Source organism: Triturus cristatus, chromosome 8 (genome assembly GCF_964204655.1).
Source record: "Triturus cristatus chromosome 8, aTriCri1.1, whole genome shotgun sequence".
NCBI classification, from domain to species: Eukaryota; Metazoa; Chordata; class Amphibia; order Caudata; family Salamandridae; genus Triturus; species Triturus cristatus.
This window is the reverse complement of record NC_140591.1, coordinates 909,402,258-909,424,118: the sequence shown is the minus strand read 5'-3', so window position 1 is coordinate 909,424,118 and position 21,861 is coordinate 909,402,258. Positions and strand designations below refer to the sequence as shown.

The 21,861-nt window shown below is 42.8% G+C and overlaps 1 protein-coding gene across 2 annotated transcripts in view; it reads right to left on the bottom strand.

The window, feature by feature from the left end:
* TASL (TLR adaptor interacting with endolysosomal SLC15A4) overlaps positions 1 to 17,077 on the bottom strand; it is a 376,016-nt gene extending 358,939 nt beyond the window's left edge. The window contains exon 1 of one of the 2 annotated variants that reach the window (XM_085622430.1): positions 16,953 to 17,077. The gene's annotated coding sequence lies outside the window, so the exon portion shown is untranslated. The remainder of the gene's footprint in view (positions 1 to 16,952) is intronic. The other variant, XM_085622431.1, reaches the window with a different exon arrangement.
* Positions 17,078 to 21,861: the final 4,784 nt, after the last annotated feature.

Genomic DNA, 21,861 nt, shown 5'->3' with positions numbered 1-21,861 from the left:
TTTTCTTCCTCACCACTTTACACCTGAGCACCTCTCTTTTTATGCATGTTCTCTCTGGAGCAAGCTCCCCTATATGAATAATATAAGTATTAATAACTGTTTCACAAATTGAAATAAGAATAAAATGCATGGTGAACTGAACTATAGGTTGATGCACATCCTTCTATTGTGAATAATGTATTGAGTACTATTAGCTGTCACACTGTTCTCAAGCTAGCTCAGGAAATGATTTGCTAAACAGACCATACAGTGAATTGATTTGTTTCATGTACAAGTAAGGTCTAGGACCATTGTTTTTGTATCACATTGTACCCAGGTCCATGACCACTATTAGGTTACCCCATTTTTGTAATGGCTACCTTTGTGCAGGGACTCCCTGCAAGGGTTTATATGTTAAATGTTCATATGTTTGTCATTTAATGTTTGTTTAAATATATCTTTATATCATTGCTCAATCTGTCCTAATATAACCAGATCGGTATTCTAACTAGTCCAGTACTGTGTACTTAGCATGTCTGATAAAGAAACATTATTGTATAGTGAGGATTATATTGACAAACTCCTACAAGGAGGTGGCACGTTCCTTGGAGGAACTGCCACCAACATAGACCTTACACTCATGAAAAAATATCAAAAATAGAACGTTTAGAGAAAAAACTCATTAGAACAAGACTGCATGGGCACACTCTAGCTAAATATGTGCAATCCACTTCATCCCAGTTGGTTTGCAAGTTAGAAACAAACCGGCAATTTTCTTAGATAATCCCAAATCCAAGGAGAACTTCAGATTCGTCTCTAATAACTGTTCCAGGCACTGGATGGTGCTTGGAATCGAAACTGCAGTTGAGGAAGTAGAACATCTAACAAAAGAAATCTCTGACTTAAAGAAAGAGATCATTGAGGATAGAGCCCTCATTAATGCGAAAGAAGCCCTAGAGAGGCTAGAAAGAATAATTAGTGAATTTGACCTCTACACCCAGGCAACCAAACTAGATAAGGTGGCAAGAGACATTAAATTCTATGACAAAAAAACCACATACCCATACCTGCAAGAGGGTTACTACGTGAGAGAACAACAGGGAACATTCTCAAGCAGGGGTAGAAGTGGGTTCAGGAGATACACTACATTTTCTGGATCATCAATAGGGAGTGGTTCAGATAGTGACACTGAACGCACAGGCCCCAGTACATCAGGACTCACCCCAGCTCACACCTACACTGACCAGCAGCCTTTTTTAGTAGAGGAACCATGGTGAAGACAGCGAGGACGGGGACGCCCCTGGGGCAGACCCAGGTGGACCAGAGTTCCGATGTGGAACCGAGGCAGAGGGCAAACAAAGAAACAAACACACTTCCAGCAGGAAACACACAGAGACATACAAACACGACGCCAACACTACAGATGGTAACCTATACGCCGGAAAAACCTGTGGTCAATCTATCTGACTACATGCTCAAACCAAATGAGCAAGAAATCCTGGGTAAAGGCTTGTCGTTTGTCCCGACCTCAATGCCCAACAAATTCAACCTGAAAGTAGAATTGCATCAATTTTTCTGTAAGGTTAGGCTTAAACATTATTTTCTCAAAGCCCCTCCAAACCCAACTTTCTCAGGCAGTGGACTTAGACCTCCCTCCAAGTTCAACCCCCCAACCCACCTAATGCCTCATAAACTTTTGGCATTTGAACAAGTGGTCATGCGGGATGTAGACAACATCCTGGCCACTCGGCAGTATGTCAAGTACAACATAAGCAAACAGGAGCGTGAAGCTCTGGAATCATTTAAAACAAACACCCACATAGTGATAAAAACCGCCGATGAAGGCACGGCGATTGTAGTACAGAACACTGAGGACTACAAAAAAGAAATTTTCTCATAGTTATCCATGGAAGGAAACTATGTGAAATTGAGAATGGACCCAACAAAAGAGATTGGTAAGACTATAACATGCATCACACAAAAGGTTCTTGAGGTGGGATACCTTAGCAAACTAGAACATGACTACCTTAATAACAAACACCCTAGGATGCCCACCATCTACACCCTCCCCAAAATACACAAGCGGATGCAGGATCCACCAGGGAGACCAATAATCTCAGGGTGTGGGTCCATATTAGAACCTCTTTGTAAATATATTGATGTGTTTCTTAAACCCATTGCTGAGAGCACCCACGCCTATCTCAGAGACACGATGCAGACCATCAAACTGGTAGATGAGCATCTGCATGATCCTAGTACTAATATATTAGCCACTATGGACATAACGGCGCTGTATACTAACATTCCCCAAGCGACCACACTTGTGTGCATGGGATCAGTACTGAACAATAGACCAGCACCACACAAGGTCCCGACGGATTTCATTATTGAACTTCTAAGGATCACTATGACCAGGAATTATTTCACCTTCCAGGGCGAATACTATGTACAGACCAAGGGCGTGGCAATGGGGGCGAGCTTCGCCCCGAATCTTGCTATCATTTATATGAATGAATATGAGCATCAGTTTATCCTTAACGAACGCAACCCATACAGAGATTGCAAAACAATGTGGCGACGCTATATAGACGACGTCCTGATCATCTGGGAGGGTGGGGAGCAACAGCTAAGATTATTTCATCTTTGGCTCAATACCTGCTCTACCGATATTCAATTCACCCATGACTTCCACAGAGAGTCAATCAATTTCTTGGACATTATGATTAAATCAGAAGCAGGGAAACTACACACCAGTTTGTATAGGAAGAGTAGCGAACGCAGCACTCTGTTGAGATATACAAGTCACCACCCCCGTAACCTCAGGGATAATCTGCCCTTCGGCCAATTCCTGAGGTTACGGAGGAACTGTTCCAAAAAGGAAGATTACTTTGAGGAATCAGCAGGCCTTTTGGTTAGATTGATCGAACGTTGATATCCGATTAGACTCCTCAAAAAAGCGCGCAAGCGCACGTGGCACAACCACAGAAAATTCCTACTGGATCCTAAAACAAGGACTGACACTAGTGAGGAAAGGCTTTTATGTGTAACCACATATAACACAAAAAGCAATGCCATAAAAAAGACCATCAACCAACACTGGCACCTAGTGGCAGACAAACTGGGAAGTATGCCCCCACCACTGCATGCATTTCGTAAAGGCAAAAATGTGAGGGACCATGTTGTTAAGTCCCTGTTACCTTCATCACACACACATGGCCGGACCACCCTGTGGGGGATACCTCCGATCATGGGGCACCACAAATGTGGCCTATGTAAAGCTTGCCCACTGACAGAAGAAATTACGGAATTCAAACACAATGACCAGACCTACACACTACAGGTACATAGTAACTCTAACATCACTGGAGTTATTTATGCAATCATTTGCCCCTGTGGATTGATATACGTTGGGCAGACAATACAGAAAGTCAAATGCCACATTTTGCAGCACTGCAGCCGCATACGGTGCAAGGTTCAAGGTGCTCCCTTAGTGGAGCTCTTCACCACATTTGAACATGCAGTAGAAAGCCTCAAGTGGTGGGTAATTGAGAAAGTGAAGCCCAACCCTAGAGGAGGTGACCTTGCCAACATATTGAGTAAACGTGAGTGCAAATGGATACATGCATTAGACACAATCTCAAGGGGATTGAATGAATTTGAGGAAATTGGTAGACAGGTATCTGTACTAAATAACTGCTGAACTTGAGGCCTGGACAACCAGGGAGCCACTATCATGTCTGGAACACTAGGGCTCTAGTGCACCACACTCAGGATACCAGCAGGGTCAGTCCCTTACCGTAGATGCAACATAATTGTGCTTGTCCCTAGTCAGTTGCCTACACATGGTGAACATGCTCATTACACCATGTTTGTAATATGTCCCCCTATCTAAATGGTTCTCTTTTCCTTTCATCCTATATTGTGGTATTCATGGCATCCTTAATTTTTAAATATACCCTGCAACTTGTATTTTTCACTATTGCACATTGCTGCTATACTTAAGCTTGTATATGTCTAACTTCAGTATTCATACACATAGGGCTGCATCGAGCGCCCTCGGTTGTGAGGTTTATGACACCCTTTAAAGTGTAAGCCTGTACGCGAATGACAATTTTTCATACGCCTTGCATTTTGTAATTTTTACTGATACACATCGCCGCATTCCTAAGCTTGTGCATGTTTTCAATCTGAGTATCTATACACATAGGGCAACACCATACGCCCTCCTTGTGGACTTTCATGGCACCCTTGGAATTGTAAACTTGTACGATACAATCACAAGTGTATATGCACTGCATCTTGTATAATTTTCAATGTATAATTTTCAATGGTGTACATTGCCCCAATTTAAAAACCTGAGTGGTTTCAATTTGAGTGTTCATAAACATAGGGCAACACAACACGCCCTCGGACGTGTGCAAATTCCTTTAAACCCATGACGTGGTCGGACTAGAAGTAGTCTTCCATAACGTACCGGGAACGTCAGCTTCGCGCTAACGCGGCTTTCCCTTTTAAATACGTCCTCGCGAGTGCCGTATTCCAGTATCCAGCCAGCTGAGGCGGAACTTGGATGCGGACCGCGAGCACTTCAAGGTAAATCAGAATAACTCCCGAAGCTCTTCCTTGCCTAAACTATACCGGAGGGCAGGCCAACTCCCGCAGGGGGATGCCTGCTCTGCCGATATAATGCTACTAGTTAGTTTTACCGTATTCCTTTATTGTTTTTCAGCCCTGAATCTTTTAAATGTCGATCGATTAAATGCGAGGATTGTCTCCCATTATTGGATTTTGACTGGCAAAAACCACTTTTTAAGGTAATAGCTTGATGTAGATGCATATGTGCCTTTCAGATCTAGACATTAGACCGGATTACTCGATATCTAGTGGCCTGAAAAAGAAATCTCGTTGGTCTCCGAATTTGTACAGTGGTAACAATATTGAAATATTTCATACTTTAGTCACCAATGATCTAGACAAGGGCATGAGAAACACCATCCCTGTTCATAGATCTAATCAAGACAATGTAACAATACTTGAGAGACAAGCATTAAGAAGTTTAATTCATGACTCTAATCTGACTACTAGAAGAGCTGATAAAGGTGGTAATCTGGTAGTAATGAACACATCAGATTATGAACAAGAAATTATTTCTCAACTAAGCAATGTACAATGCTATTTGAAAATTTCACAGAATCCTATATTTTCTCTTGTTACCAAGATCAATGGATTTTTAAAACAATGGCATGATAATCACTTATTGGATAAAGATGAGTTTTTGTATTTGAGGGTTAACCGTCCACGTTATCCATGTCTATATACATTACCGAAAATCCATAAGGACCTCCCTTGTCCACCAGGGCGGCCAATTGTTTCGGGAATTGGAGGAGCAACGGAACGATTATCTCAATATGTTGATTTGTTCTTGCAGCCATTGGTTATTAATTTGCCTTCTTATATAAAGGATACTAGGCATATTCTAAATATTATCGGTGATGTCAATTGGGAGACTGGTATGCTACTAGTGACACTTGATGTAGTATCTCTCTACACTAGCATACCAAATGATCTGGGTTTACAAGCAATTGAGTTCTTTTTATCCAAAAGACCGGCAAGTCAATGGGAGCATACCCGGATGTTACTGACCATGATAGATCTGATATTAAACAATAATGTTTTTCTTTTTAAGCAAGATTGGCACAAACAAACCCAAGGAGTAGCCATGGGCTCAAAAGTATCACCAGCCTATGCTAATCTATATATGGGTTGGCTGGAAGAAAAGGTGGTATGGGGCCCATCAGCTAGCAAATGGATTGACTATGTTCTATTTTGGGGGCGCTATATAGACGATTGTCTTATGATTTGGACAGGCACGGAACAAATACTACTGGAGTTTATTGAATACCTTAACAGTAATGATTTGAATATTAGATTTACAAGAACTGTGAGTGCATCCAAAGTGGTATTTCTGGATATAGAATTATATGTTGTTGGTAACATGATTCACAGTAGAATGTATCGTAAACCCACATCATGTAATGCTATACTTCACGCAGACAGTGCACACCCTAGACACCAGATTAAAGCAATTCCATTCGGTGAGATGGTTAGAGCTCGTTGTAATTGTAGCGACAATATAGAATTCACGAAATGTGTGGACGATATGGAGAAAAGATTTTTACAGAGAGGCTGTTGCAATAAGGATATTACATTAGCGAAACAGAGAGTTATGAAGATAAAACGGCCATCCACATTGAAATCTAAAGCACTTACCAATTCAAAAACAACAATGATTAGAATGATCACTGATTATACTCCAATCAGTGCCATATTATGTAAAAGTTTGGTAAGACACTGACATATCTTGCAAGCAGACAGTACCTTGAAAGAATTCTTAACAGACAAACCACAGATCACATATCGTAAAGGTAGGACCTTAGGATCTTTGTTGAGTCCTAGCTACCCTTGTGATAAGAAACAAGAAACTTGGTTAATGCAATTATCGAGGGGTTTCTTTAAATGTGGGCACTGTGGCATGTGCAAACATGCCAAAGACAAAACTAAACAGTTTCAAGATAAATATGGTCGCATATTTAATATTCAGTTCAACATTAATTGTGACACTAAATATGTTATTTATGTGATTGTCTGTAAATGTGAAAAAATCTATGTGGGCAGTACGATTAGAGCCCTAAAGGATCGGGTTAGCGAGCACATGCGAGCTATCAAGAATTGTGATATGAGATATCCCATTGTTGAGCATGTGTATAATTGCACAGCTCAAAGCTATTACAAATCCTTTCAATTTTATGGTATAGATCATGTAGCACTTGACCCACGTGCTGGGAATAGAGAACTGAGACTGCGCAGACTTGAGGCATGATGGATCATGCGCTTACAGGCGGTGGAGGATGGTCTTAATTTTGATCGGGAGCTGCATTATTTCTTAGGCGATTAAGAACGAAGGATAATGACACATAAAGGTTATTCTGAGTAGGTCTGGTTATCTGAATAATATGTATTTGGATGAACCTATTTTTAGTGGATTATATTCAAGCTGCACTACCTGCGTGAGGATTTCTTTTAAAATGATGAACAGAATGTTCTTTACCCTTCAGTTGTGTTATATGGCCTATTGACATAATGGTAATCTGTCGCACTTGGGTATACTTATAGAAGTATATAGATGGATAGATATTGATAAATGATTTTGATTGACTTGAGTAACTGTAATCTCATTTAATATTATTCACTTAATTCAAATATATTTAATGTATATATTAGTACAAATTATCTGATTTGACTTAACCGGGCTCTCACACCTGTTTGCCTGAGCGGTGTTATATCAATCAGGGACATCTAGATTAAGTGATCGTTACAAAATTATGAATGTTTGAATAAGAATTTATCCAAATAAATGTTTGGTTTTGCCAGAACACGGCCGAAAAAGGGTTCCTGTTGTGACATTTATAGCCTTTTGAAAATTTAAAGATGGCGCTTTAAATATGGATTAGGCGCCGGTGAATACTTTGGATTTGTACACAGTGTTTGTTCAATACAAACATGGCGTTCTAAACACTGTTATACATAATTAACGTTGGAATAAGGGAAATTTTGTTTAGTCGTATATGTTCATTGTGGGCAGAAAACAATTAGAATATCTTAAAAATTGTGTTTCTTTTCATTGCGTGTAGAGTGATTTAGGAATTCAAATATGGCGCTGAATATAGTAGCTAGCGTCGTTGACCTCTTTTATGTCTATGTCCATTTTCACACTTTCTTATACGGAAGTAACTAGCGGCTACGTGTTGGCAACACGGATCACTCGTACTCGGGTTTTCACCGTTCGACAGGTAAGATACGTATAGTCAGGACTACTGGCAGTTTGGTTGAATTAGTGGGGAAACGTGGCTTAGAAGTTAACAACCACATAACCCTTACTTTACCTTTGTTGTAGATCATATTCACTTCGGAGAATCGGATAACGTTTCACTTTAAGACTAGTACACTGTGACTTGGCATGACATGAGCCGAAATTAGGGTAAGCGTACTTAATGATGAAGTGGATATATACCGTATTCTTTATATGCGCTTTGATTACTAAGGTGATAAAGTTTTGTCGTACTATTCTTTGTAGGTTCTTTTGGACCATAAACAACTTGGTTGTTGCCAAACAATTATACGGAAGATAATACTGGAGTTCACTACTAAGAATTACACGAATGTTTTGAAGGTATCGTGATGAAGTTGAATCTTTATTAGTGTTATGGTACATTTTGCCTCAAGTGTGACGGTGTCAGTGCTTTGATAATTAATAGGACGTAATTTATATAATTACAGGTTCTAACATTACAGATATTCAGGTACAGATTTAAATACATTACTATTCTTCAATTGCACGAAGCATGTAACTAATTAGGGTGGTGAGTAAATCAAATATTATGTATAGATTGTTCGATGGACACAATGTAATTGTAAATTTTGTTTGGTTCTAAGAAACACTTGATGTTCTGTTTTCTTTACACTTATGAGTTTATTCTGAAATTTGTACATATTAACCTTTACACTTGTGGTGTAATAGAAGGTACCTGTATGCACCTGTGATTACTCTGCACTTGGTGCACGATTTGGGGGCATATTTTGTTGGTTGCCCACTATCAATATACTGTATTACAATGGATATTCATTACTTCCAGCCCTGAAGAAGTCGTATGGGATACACCCTTTAATGACGAAACGCGTTGGGATTGGAAGGATTCTGTATGAATAAAAACAGAAGAACAGAAGTTTATACCATGACAATCGTTTCTAATGTGTATACTTGTTATTTTAAGCGTGTGCATCAATAATATTGTATGTTATATCAATCTTTGATTGAGCCTTTAGGGAGTTTGGGTGTTATTCCCTTTTTGATAGCACCGCTGTGAATTTTCATTCTCATATTTGCGTTTATGATAAGTTGTGTAATTTTGTTTGTTGCGCCAATTAGCCTATCACACCCACCAAAATTTAGCATATGTGCCTCTAGCCTTGTTGGATACAATTAAGTTGGGATAATTGGGAGACTCACTGTCCCAATTCTTTCTTTTTAGTGTACAGTCACTAACGTTATCAACAGGGGGATCATATAGAGCCATAGAACTTAGTGTACTTTGACACTCTCACCGTGATTAGAATCCCGCATCCCGCAACATTTGGCGGGTAAGCCTGTTTGGATTTACTTTGATTTCTTTGGCTTTTTAACCCCTACGTGCAACAACCTGACCTCTGCTCTCCCCATTTGTCCCTAAGGTATGTGATTAGGTCCCATACATTCCCAGGTTGCCCCTCCCTGTACTGAGGAAGACCCGCAAGGCCAAGGTTTAAATCACCCACATGGCCACAAGACGGGTCAAAACGTTGACGCCCCCCCAACTGGCCTGGACCCTGAACCCACCCTCAACGTGCCACACAAGGATACATTTCTATGTAAATTGGAATTGTAACACAAATTGAATGTTATATGAATGTGGTCAGGCCATATAGAACGGTGAATCACAACCGGTCCAACTGTTTTAATGAATGAAGCCTTTTGTTTTCCTTATGTCACTACCTTGACTTTTCTTCCTCACCACTTTACACCTGAGCACCTCTCTTTTTATGCACGTTCTCTCTGGCGCAACCTCCCCTATATGAATAATATACGTATTAATAACTGTTTCACCAATTGACATAAGAATAAAATGCATGGTGAACTGAACTATAGGTTGTTGCACGTCCTTCTATTGTGAATAATGTATTGAGTACTATGAGCTGTCACACTGTTCTCAAGCTAGCTCAGGAAATGATTTGCTAAACAGACCATACAGTGAATTGATTTGTTTCTTGTACAAACAAGGTCTAGGACCATTGTTTTTTGTATCACTTTTAGAAGTTGGCATTTCTGTGTGCTATGTGTCTGCCTGCCTGATGTGAATTGCATGTCTGGCTTGGCAGGGGCTGGGAGGTGTGTGTTGCTCCAGGAGGGGCAGGGTGAGTCGGCACTAGTCTGAATGGGACATCTGCATTGGGAGTAGTGGGAGGAGTAATCCCCTGACTCTGAATTGGTCTGTGCCTAGCCTGTACAATGCTGGCTCCACCCCCTGTGGTGTGTCTGATCACCGAGCTCCCACCTGACAAAGGGGAAGAGGAGCCTTGTAAACAAAGTGCTCCAATTCCCCCCGAACCAGTTTTTGCTGGTTTCCCCAAACCCTGCCCTGCAGACAAAGGAGAGAAGTAGTATAAGTATAGGGACTGTGACCCCATGATTGTGTGCTGTTTCTGGACTGCTGGGGGCTTGCTGCTGCTGGGTGCCCAGGATGAGCCACCACGGGGCTTGCTACCCTGCTGAAGGACCCTGTGTGCTGTCCTCCCTGGGCCCATCTGTGCCCCTGAAGTTTGCTATGGATCTTTGGACATCTAAGCATCTGGAGAGCGCTCACCCTTTATTTTTAGGAGGAAAAGAGCGTGTGGACCTTGCAGCTATGAACTGCAACTGGTTGGAGGGAATCCCGACGTGGGGATCCCCTCCCCCTTTTGATGACAGGAAAGCGGGTGCCCACCCCGCATTGTGCCTGCCGAGCGGGAGCCTACTCCGCTTTATAAATATTTAAATTGCGGGTGCCCACCCCGCTTATGCTTTTATTTTGCTAGCGGGTACCAACTCCGCAATCGTCCTTATTTGAAGGCGGGTGCCCACCCCGCACTGCAGCGATGAAAAAGGAGTCATCGCTGCGGCCCGGTTCAGCCCAGGAAGTCAGGCAGCCTTGCCTGACTGTGGGCGGGGCCTCTGAGACCGGCAGAGCAGAGAGAGGAAGCCCCGCCCGCCATAGATGCCGTCCAGAGCCTGGTGGGCTCCCTTGCGAAGTCCCGGGGGCCTCTTTTTGGGACATTATCACAGCTGCCCCGCCTGACAGTGTGCAGCTGCAACGTGGTGTGTGTTTGTGTAGAGAGCCCCAGAGCAGGGCCTCTTTGGTTATTTCTAAGTTGCGCCACCATAGCGGGCAACTGCAACGTTTTGCACATTTATTTTAGAGAGTCCCAGTGAGGACCCACCCAGAGGGCACAGTGAGTGCCCATGCCCACATTTGGTTTCCCAGCTGCACAGCAATTAGTGGCAGCTGCAATGTTTAGGCCAGCGCAATTGCGCACTTTTGGATTCTGCTGCTTTGGCAGCACGCCCTGACATTATGGACATAGGGCATTTGAGCCCTCTGAGAAGGCCAGCTGGCCATGGGGACAGTGTTAGGTTGATAGGGCGCCAGGCCTAATGTGATTTATATGGTGCATAGGAAATGTGATTTATGCACCATGATTTATGCATAAAGTGTTTAGGCTGGTGAGGATATTATTCTCTAGTCTGTGATTAATGATTATGAGGTTATTTGCATACTGTGTTTATGTTTAGGAGGTTATTCTCTAATCTGTGGTTTATGCTTAGGAGGTTATTCTCTAATCTGTGATTTATTCCTCTAATGTGATTTATGATTAGGAGGTTATGGTCTAATATGTTTAGGCTTATGAGGTTGGCGCCAAATGTATATTACGCCTAATGTGATGCTGATTGCATAATATGATTTATGTTGCAGGATATAATGCTGAGTACAGGATTTTGCCAGTCATTACTGGTTGTGCTCTACATTTATTATTTGTGTTTGTGATGGTTCTGACAGTGGCCCAATTGGCCCTGTCATGTGTATATAATACCTTGTAAATGTTGCCTTGTGTCAGTTGGCACAGTGTATATTGTGTGATTACTATTCTAATGTGTTTATGATAATACATGGCTATTTTTATATTTAACCTTGTGTGAAGTTCCTTTTGTGGTGTGCCTAGTGTGTTGCTGCTGTGTGTGTGTTGCGCAAATGCCTGACTGCTCGTGCCAAGCTACCAAGGGGGTGAGCAGGGGTTATCTTCAGCGTGTAACTCCCTTGCCCTAACTAGAGTGGTGGTTTCTGCCTGGCTTAAGCGCAAGCCCTAGCCAACCAGAAATCCCATTTCTAACAAGACTCTACTCTCAAATTATTATTCCACATCATTAAATATGCAGCTGTACAGTTTAGTACGTAGTATATTGCACTACATGTTTTAGAACCCAGTTTTTCTAAGTACTCAAACATATATTTAAAAGATGTCCCTAGTACTGTCAGATTGCAGCAGTTGCCTTCATGTGGGGTGTACCAAACAAGGGTGCAGGCCTTTAGGCAAGGGAGTAGCCAGGGAATTAAACTACTTCCCACTTTGAACCAGAGCTCTTATGGTAGGCACCAAGCAAACAGAGTAAGTCATTCTGACTTTCCCAAGAAGGGCTATCTTGTCTTCTCCATCAAAGCATCAATCCATTCATCCTTCCATCCACTTGTGGTACTCATAATTTCACCTTTACATTCTGTCATCCATACATTCTTTCATCTATCATTCAGTCTTTCACCATTCCACCCATCCATATCCAAACCTATGCATCCATCTCTATCGATCCATCTTTCTAGCCGTCCTTCCTTTCACTCGTCCATCTCTCCATCCACCCTTTCATTTATTCATCCATCCTTTCAGTCATTCATCTATCCAGCCACCTCTGCACTCCATCCATCCTTACACTCCATACATCCATCTTCCCTTTCACTCATTCATCCATCCTTTCACTCAGCCATCTATTCATTTTTCCACCCGTCCTATTATCCATCCAACCACTCATCCATCCATCCACTCACTCATTCATCCATGCTTTCACTCATCTGCCCATTGATCCTCCCTTTCACTCATCCATATAATATAGCGTTCCGTACATAATCCCACTACAATTAACATACTTCCACTCCACTATGAACAAAAAACCAAATAAATCACAATGTCATTTACAACGCCAATAGCTCTAACTTTCACAAATGCGTGGCCGATTGCATTGCAAATGCTTGTTTAATATGTATGGACGCAAAAATATAGGGCAGACTGGTAAAATGCTTCAAGGTTGTATGATTCTAACAAAACATGCACTGTTATTCAGCTTACTATGCAAGTAATATGTTTGCCAATAACACCTTGTAACATTTTCTTACACAAAAATCAGAACACTTTGGGACATATTTACAAGCTCCTATTGCCACCACAACGCCACTTTCAGTGATGTTGTGATGGCGATAGGGGCTTAGCCTTATTTACAAGGCAGCATGTAGGAAGCTGGCTCTGTATATACTATACCAAAGTGAGGTATAGTGTGCACAGAGTCCAGTGGAACCCAAAAAGTAGGCAGAGGTAAAGTAGATAGCACCTCACTCTCTATTTGTGTAGTATGGTCGAGCAGTAAGGCTTTATCAGAGGACAGTGTTAAGCATTTGTTGTACACACTCAGTCCGCAAATGAATTCACATACTCAAAGACTGAACTTCAGACCAATTATTTTGTATAAAAATATTATTTTAGTTATTTTATTTCCTAGAACCAAGCAAGCCTGCCACAGGTAAGTGATAAGTACTTTGCAGTAAATATACAGTTTGTAGCGCAGTTTGGATTGCAATTGTAAATGTACTTTGATTTGATTACAGTAGTGTTAGTGATAATGCAATGCTTTTCAGAATACAGTACATATACTTTGAATAGAATTCTGAGTAAAATTACATGTAAGTTACTTTTTAGATTACTTTTCTTACACAGTGTAGTATACCTGGATACTACACTGGGACATTTCCTGTAAACAGGTAGGTAAAAGCGTTTTTGTTAGTTAGTACAATTTTAAAGAATTTCATTAGGTTTTCCAACTCCACACTTAAAAACTTTTCATAGGAAAAACAGTCAATGTTACCCTATTGAGGAAAATAGTTTTTATCGGTTTTGGGGTAAGTATTCAGTGGTGGGGGTTGAGGTTCTGGGGTACACTCAGGAGTCCCCCAGGGTCAGGGATGCACTCTTGTTACACCCTCAGAGGTACTACGGCAGCCGGGTGCAGAGTGCTGAGGCCCAATGATATCCAATGGGGATTAGGGGGCTTCCAGTTGGTGGCTGCTGACAAGCAGGCCACTTGGTTGTGGAAGCAAAGCTCCAGGACTTTAGCTCAGGGCAAATGGGAAAACAAAGTAGTACTAAAGGTGCACCCTCAGCAGCACCAAGGCGGCCGGGTGCAGGGTGCTATTTCGATGTTGGGTGCCCTGTTGTTTGCAATGGGGAACCTCCTATTTGCAAAAGGCACTGCAGGCTCGAGGAGGAAGGTCTTCTGGGTGCGACCACCACTTTGAGAGGTAAGTTGGGATGTTGAGGGTTGGTTAGGCACCGTCAGTTGGGCCACACAAGGGTGTGGGGCGTCGGGTGCAGGGGTGCCTTTTAGGGTCGGATTTTCTTACCAGCTCCTGGTCGCGGTTGGGGGGACCTTCTGAATTTAGGCTGCAGGCATCGGCCGAAGGTTAGAGGTAGGTTAGGGGGTCACCGGATCTTGGTTCAGGATCGCCAGGGAGACCTCCTCGTGGGGTTTGCCCACTCGAGCTAGGGCCGTGGACGGCTGGTGCAGAGTGGTGCGGATTTGTGGTGTCTCGCCGGAGCCAGTGGATGGAGTTGAACAAATCCGGTGTTCACGGGAGACACAGTCCAGTGGGAGGGTGGCATAAGCCTTTCCCTGGTTGGCTGATTCCCCATCTGCAAGATGGCAGGGACTGAGAGTTGTGCTTCACCTCGCCTCCCCCAGCTGAGGGGTGGAGTTGGCAGAGGTGGGTACACCTCTCTTCCTCACTTGTTTTTCCCACTGGTTCTCCTGTCCAAAATGGAGGGCAGAACCAGTGGGGACCAGTTGCTGAAAGCAGCAAGTGGCCTGGGGAAGCTCACAAGCCTTTGAAGCTCCCCCTTTGTGGATCCTGCCTATCCTGAGGGAGGAGGCTTGGCACCTCGTCCCAGGATGTGCATTGTTTTAGGCCCCCGAGAGCAGCAGGCACTCGACCCAGGGGCCCAGAAACATGTCTGGTGGTGGCAGCTGAAAGCAGCCACTCAGCCTGGACACTAGTGGTAGGTTAGTTTTCAGGGGCATCTCTAAGATGCCCTCTGTGTTTATTCTTCATTAAATCCCACACTGGCATTAGTGTGGGTTTAATGTGCTGAGAATTTTGATAACAAACTTCTCAGTTTTCAGTGAAGCCATTATGGTGCTGTGGAGTTCGTAATGACAAACTCCCAGCACTATATACTCTTAATGGCAGCACTGCACTTACAATGTCTAAGAATGGACTTAAACACTGTAGGGGTACAGGGGTCATGCATACCCTCACCACTGGTATAGTGCACCCAGCTAGAGGTATGACTGATCTATGCCAGGGCAGTAGGTTGTAGGCATGGCACACAGGGATGTGTGCCATGTCGACTCTTCACTTTGTTCTATACCAAAACACGCAGCCTGCAAAGGCAGTGTGTGTGTGTGAAGGTAGAGGACTTCTAAGGGTGGCACAATAAGTGCTGCAGACCTTAGAGGCCTTCTCTGGTCACAGTGCCCTGGGTACCTGTGGTACCATTTACCAGGGGCTGACTTGTGGCCAGGGATGCCAATTGGGTATAGGCTTCAATGCAGTTTTAGGGTAAAAACATAGGCCCTGGGTACCTGGTTAGCAGGGACCCAGGGCGCACTTAGTCAAAGTACATCAGCTATTCAGCGAAAAGTGGGGGCAACCATGCAGAAAGTGGGCGCTTTCTCACACAGAGTTAACCCACTTACAAAGGCTTAACGCTGCCTTGTAAATAAGGCACCCTTTCATGCTGTATTTAGCGTGAAAAGGGAGGGCAATGGGTGTTGCAGGGCGTTTCACCGCAACACCCACTGATTTTGACTCTGGCCCCTATTTACAAGGGCAGCGTAAATAGGAGGCAGGGCCAAAATTAAGACCAGGGAAAACCTGGTCTAAAACAGGCAAAGCGAGAAGAAATGCTTTGTTTCTCCTTGTTTTTGTTGTTTCTATGTGTGCTGCCTTGTGCAGCAAACATAGAAACAGCAAATTGCCTATGATTGTCTATGTGCAGGAAGGGAGATCTTCCTCCACATAAACAATCATTTAAAAAAATGCTGTTTTGCAACTTCTATGTGTGCTGCATTAAGCAGCACAGAGAGAAGTTACAAAACGGCATAAAAAGATTGGATCTTCCTGCGCACAAACAATCTTTCCCTCAACGCAGACACCCTTGCACTATGGTGCAACTGTGCCTGCGTTGGCACTAGGCTGCTAAGTGTGGCGCCAGCGCAGGAGGAAACGCTGGGCTGCACCATATTTTTATAAATATAGTGCAGTCCTGCGTTTCTGGATATCAGAGTAATATCTTGCTTTTTCTTATTGCCTTTTTTTTTTGCCTTAAATCTGTCACTCGTTTTGATATTGGCTTTCCCTTTATTTTTGCCCCTGACGCTTCTATTCGCTTCTCCTCGTGTTTAGTTCGTTATGATTCCATATACTCCAGCAACTATTTTCCTTGCTTGCATCATGTATATTAACATATTTGTCCTTTAAACCACGTTTCATTCTTTTTATTTGTCACGCTTTCTGTCTCTACTCCTGTAGCAATGACCAGCTGCAGTGTTAGACAAGTTTAAAGTAATTTATAGCGAGAGCTGAGTTTGGCGTACTGTTGAATCGTGTATCCCCTAACTCAGCCCGAGCAGTGATCAGCTGCTTCTGACCTTCTTTCTGTCTGAACCTGCACCGGCTGAGTTTCGTTTCCTATCTGCCGAAGAGATACACGCTAAGATGGGGATACCAGAAATTACACAACACCAGCAAAGCGACGCTCCATGAAAGTCTGCAGAGGCATTGTAAATATGCCCCTAAATATAACAGAAATGTCAGCAATTATCCAGTAGCAGGCGAAATAGCCGTCACCTTTATGTTTGCCACAATACTGCCATGGACTAGCTAGTCACAATGAAATCCATAGTAAGAGAGGAAGGAAATCGCTCATCTACAAAGCAAACATGAAATATAGAGTAAATCACAACATACCTTCAAGGTTCAGGTTGTGTCACGTTCAAATAAGCAATCTACAAATAAATGAAAGGCGATTTTTCTTTCAGTCCACACGATGATGATTTCAAGCTCCTCTACAGCTCTTTTCTAAAAACGATTTATTCAGCTTTGACGTTGTTGAGGAGTTTTGTTACAATTTATATATCGGTATGCCAAGGGGAAGTGATAATAATGTGTGGGTTTGGCTTACATCCGTTAGAAGCCAGCCACACAAAATAACTTCTTCCTCTTTTTTCTAAGACGACTTTGCTTGTAAATTAAAATCCGTGCCTTTGCAAGCACAGGAAGTGAGTTGTATTTTATTGTTTTTCATCAATTTAGATTTTCTGCAACAGATAGCGGAAAAATAATGGTAGACGTTCTGCTGTCATATTGTACAGATTGGGGTGTTTGCCATAAGCTACCTGTCAATAAATGGAGAATCGGGGCATATTTTCAATTCCCCAGCAGCACTTTTACGTTGCTGGAGAATCACTTTTGTGAAGCTCCATAGGGGCAGTGTGCCGGCCCATATCTACAAGGCCATGCAAAGCCATCCTGCGTGGCTTTTCATGGCCTTGTAAATATGGAGTAAAGCAATTACTGACTCTGCATGAAAGGGTTGTTCCGTTGGTGTTGCTGTGCAGGGCCGGCTTTAGCACTCGTGGCACCCTGTGCAACAATGTTTGCTGGCGCCCCCCACAGGCTTCCCCTACAGACTGCCTCACTACCACCCTTTAACAGTGCCCCCTCAAGTCTCCATAACCACTCTCTCTCAGATGTATTTAATTAGTTATATAGCGCCTCCTATACCAGTGTAGGGTGTCAGAGCACTTTACATCACACACACATTACACCAAGACAATCAATCATATGTGTGTAAATCAGTGTATAGGAAATGTTACATAAGCCAGAAGACTACAAGGTGAGTCATGTCAGCTACACTGGTAGACAGTATAGTTTAAGAGTGCTTGGTCTGGAGAAGCACAGACTCAGAATTTAAAACACAACCCCATGGTTGGGGGTTACATTTATTAATAAGGATTTTGTTTTATGAAAATGAACCCTTTTTGAAACAGTAGAATAATGAAAGACCGAGGAAAAAATCATAATTCTCTAATCTATACCTTGCAGTTTGCATGCAGCTCTTTGATTACAGTTATTAGCTCACTGTCCCATGTTAGGATTTTAACAACTACACTGCTAGTAACAAAAGTATCTCTCTGACAAAAGCACTGACCTATTTAATTTATATGCACTTTGTGGTCTGCATGGTGCACATTCTTTGCCAGAGGCATCTTAACCCTATGTGCTACCATAAAATGAGTTAAAACTTCCACTAGACAAAACTCCTTCTCTCTCCAGGAAGAACATTAATCACTGGAGTCATCTTGACATATTTATTGTTGTATTAAAATTGCCAGTGGTCAGCAATGCAGCAGCAGGTGCTTTTGAAACAATAAAATACTTCTAAACATGGCGCCCCCTCAAAATGTCAGCACCTGGTGCGGTGGCACCGGTCGCACCGCCCTAGAGCCAGCCCTGTTGCCGTGGGTGTTCCCACACAACACCCATGGGTTTTAACAATGTCCCAAATTTACAACTTAACTTAACTCTGGGGCAGCACTAAAACTAATGCCTTCCCAAAGCAGGTGTAAAGAGGAGAAGGTCCTTATTTACAAGAAAGTAATGCAGCATGGTGCCGCAACCCATTTGGCTGTGCCATGCTGCGTTACTTTCAGAGCACGGGTATGAGTCATATATACAATGAGATGGAGCCCTGTTCTCTCCCCTGCACTTGCACACATTTGACTGCCACACGCCAACAAAGGCACCTTTGCACCATGGTGCAAGGGTGCATGCATTGCAGGGATGGTTGTTTTTCTGTAGGAAGGGACACATTCTTGCACAAAAATAATCATGAGATGTGTTTTCTTCTTTCAATGTGTGCAGCAAAATGCAGCACTCATAGAAAGAGGACAAAAGTTTTGTAAACCTGAGAATGCGGCAGAATCAATGGGTGTTTCGTGGGAACACCCACAGCAATATCCATGACACGTCCCTTTCACGCAAAGTGCTGCGTGAAAAGGGGGCATATTTACAAGGTCGCAAAAAGCCACGCAGGGCGTCTTTACATGGCCTTGTAAATATGCAGCACCACACTGCTGCTGTGCAACGTGTCTGAAGTTTTTTTTTTAAAAGCGTGATGATGCTGCCAGCACTGGCTGCTTCATTGTACTTTTTTTTAGTGCTGGCAGGTCATGAGGATGGTGTGCAACACAGTGGGAGGGCATGGGTGGGCAATACAGTGGGAGGTCATGGGTGGGCAACACAGTTGAAGGGCATGGGTGGGCGGGCAACACAGTGGGAGGGCATGGTTGGGCAACCCAATGGGAGGGCATAGGTGTGCAACACAGTGTGAGGGCATGGGTGGGCAACACAGAGGGAGGGTGTGGGGGGACAGACTTATCAATGAGTTGTGCTGCCCTTGCGCCACACAAGGTGGTGCAAGGGTGCCATAGCTACTAAGTCAGATTTATCAAGCCATGCAAGTCCACCTTGCGTGGCTTGATAAATCTAGAGTAACACAACGCAACGCAAATCCCTGTGCTGCATTACTGTGCCTCAGAGAGGCATTACACGGGTGGAGCCTGGGTGTTCCCACGCATCCAACCATGGATTTTGGCTCATTTCCAGATTTACTATTATTGGTAGACCTGGAAATGCGTCAAATGCTACTCCTCCACAGATGAGGCATAACAAGGAGAAATATCTTTATTTATTTCTCCTCTTTCTATGTGCGCTACATTCTGCAGCACAAACAGAAATAGGAAAATGCCTCTGAGGATTATTTTTGTGCAGGAAGGCGCCCCTTCCTGCACAAAAACATTCCTGTCTGCATGCAGGCACCCTTGCACCATTGCACAAAGGTACTTGTGTTAGCGCTAGGTAGTCAAAAGGGCACGAGTGCATTGAAAGGACAAGAATGCACTGCATAATGTTGAATACAGGACATTCCTATCCTTTCACTTTCATGCAGTGCAGCCAGCCAGGTGTCTTGAAGCTTTGTGTGAAATATTGATAAATCTTCCCCCAGATTCTCACTGTGCTTATTACAAAACTTCACATAGCAAAAGGTAATATGACACAAAATACCTTGTACAGCTGTGCATTAGCAATAGACACTTGGAATTGTATAACTTAACACAGATTAGGACATTAGAATGTTGAGAGCTCCATTGAAGACAATAGAGTAGCTCCTGACTTATAATGGCTGAATAAGCCCGGAGCTCCAACAGTCCAATGTTTGTTTTCAGGTTTCTCCCTTTTCAATTTAGAACTTTCTACCCTTAATGAATGGAATATTCTAATAGCCTTATAGCCTTCATGCCTTAGGCTATGTGTTTTGTTAAAGGCCCGAGTGCATAATTCGGGTTTAGAGCCTTTAACAGCTGGTATAGCCCTCAGCGGCGAGCTATGAGTCTATAATAACACTGCACAGCAACGAAAAAAATGATATGGTATTAAATAGTGCAACATAACCTAAAATAAAACTTGGCTAAATAAAATACATCACAGCAGACCACAACTGTAGCAGGCAACAAGCCGTTCTCATCAAGCATTTAAAATAAAAATGCATCTTGTCGGCAGGCAAATAAAACAGGCGTGATGGTATGACTCATACTGAACGAGTGAAAAATACCACACCTTTCGATAAATTCTCAATGAGTTAACATGTCTCCCCTACTCATAACACTCACGGGCCCTCTTTCTTGCCAACACTCTTTCTTAAGTATCGGTTTAACGCTTGGCAGACTGACTTGCTACAGTGACATGTCTACATAATATAGATATGTGAAATTACGCAAACAACTAATAAAAAAAGCTAATTAGAATTCAACAATCAGATATTCTTTTAGAAACTGTTTATATAACTGTTATGTATATTTATATGGTAATATTCATAATAGAAACAGGCAATGAAGACTCATGTTAATTAAAACTTCCTTTTGTGGTGTACAGCAACAACATTGATGGAGAACGTGGAGGGTGACTGACAACGAAAGTGGTGGCAACAACAAAAAGAAGAATACAAGCACTATGACACGGCCTGTGTGGACTACGTCATAGCACTTTTTTAAAGCCATGTTGTGCATCAGCCCGAGCTATAGTGCAATATACTAAAAATAAGTTGTACTGGGATAAGCAAGATGATGGAGGCATGTGGGAGCCACAAGAATAGGATCAGGGAAAAGCAACACGAGGGAGATGCAGGAGAGAAGGGAGGGAGCACCAGATGGAGGCTGTGTGGAAGGAGCAGAGGAGGGAGAAAGAGTACCTCTATCACAGCACGAGCAGTGAATGGCAACTAATTAAGTTGAATCAATCTGTGCTTGGTCCATGCTCCAGTGAAAGGAGCAGAAGTGGCGCTTGGCCTGAGCTGGCAAATTAGGAAGCAGCAGAGAAGAGTGACAGTGAAGCCAACAAATGGTAAGTAATGGGCAGGCTCCAAGTCCTTTATTGTAAACAATAATGTCTCGCAGGCGAGAATGCATGCAGTGAATGCACTGTCGCAGGCTCAACCTAAAAAAGACAAAATGCCACTAATAGGGGCAAACGTAAATTGGCAATAAGAAAACAATTTAATTTGCTGACCTGGTTGCAGAACACTGAGTTTTGAAATACTTAAATGAAAACAGATCTCATTTAGAGCCTTCGATCATGTGACATTACTGACCTAATGACTTTGAAAAAAATATGATGTGCCTGAAGAATGTGACAAAGGATCATTACCATGTCATTATTTACCTCTTTCCAGGGTAACCTGTAACTCGAGACAGGCATCTTTTCTGGGCCAAAACGTAGCGTCCTTAAATCAGACTCTCCTTCCCTTATGGACTGTGTA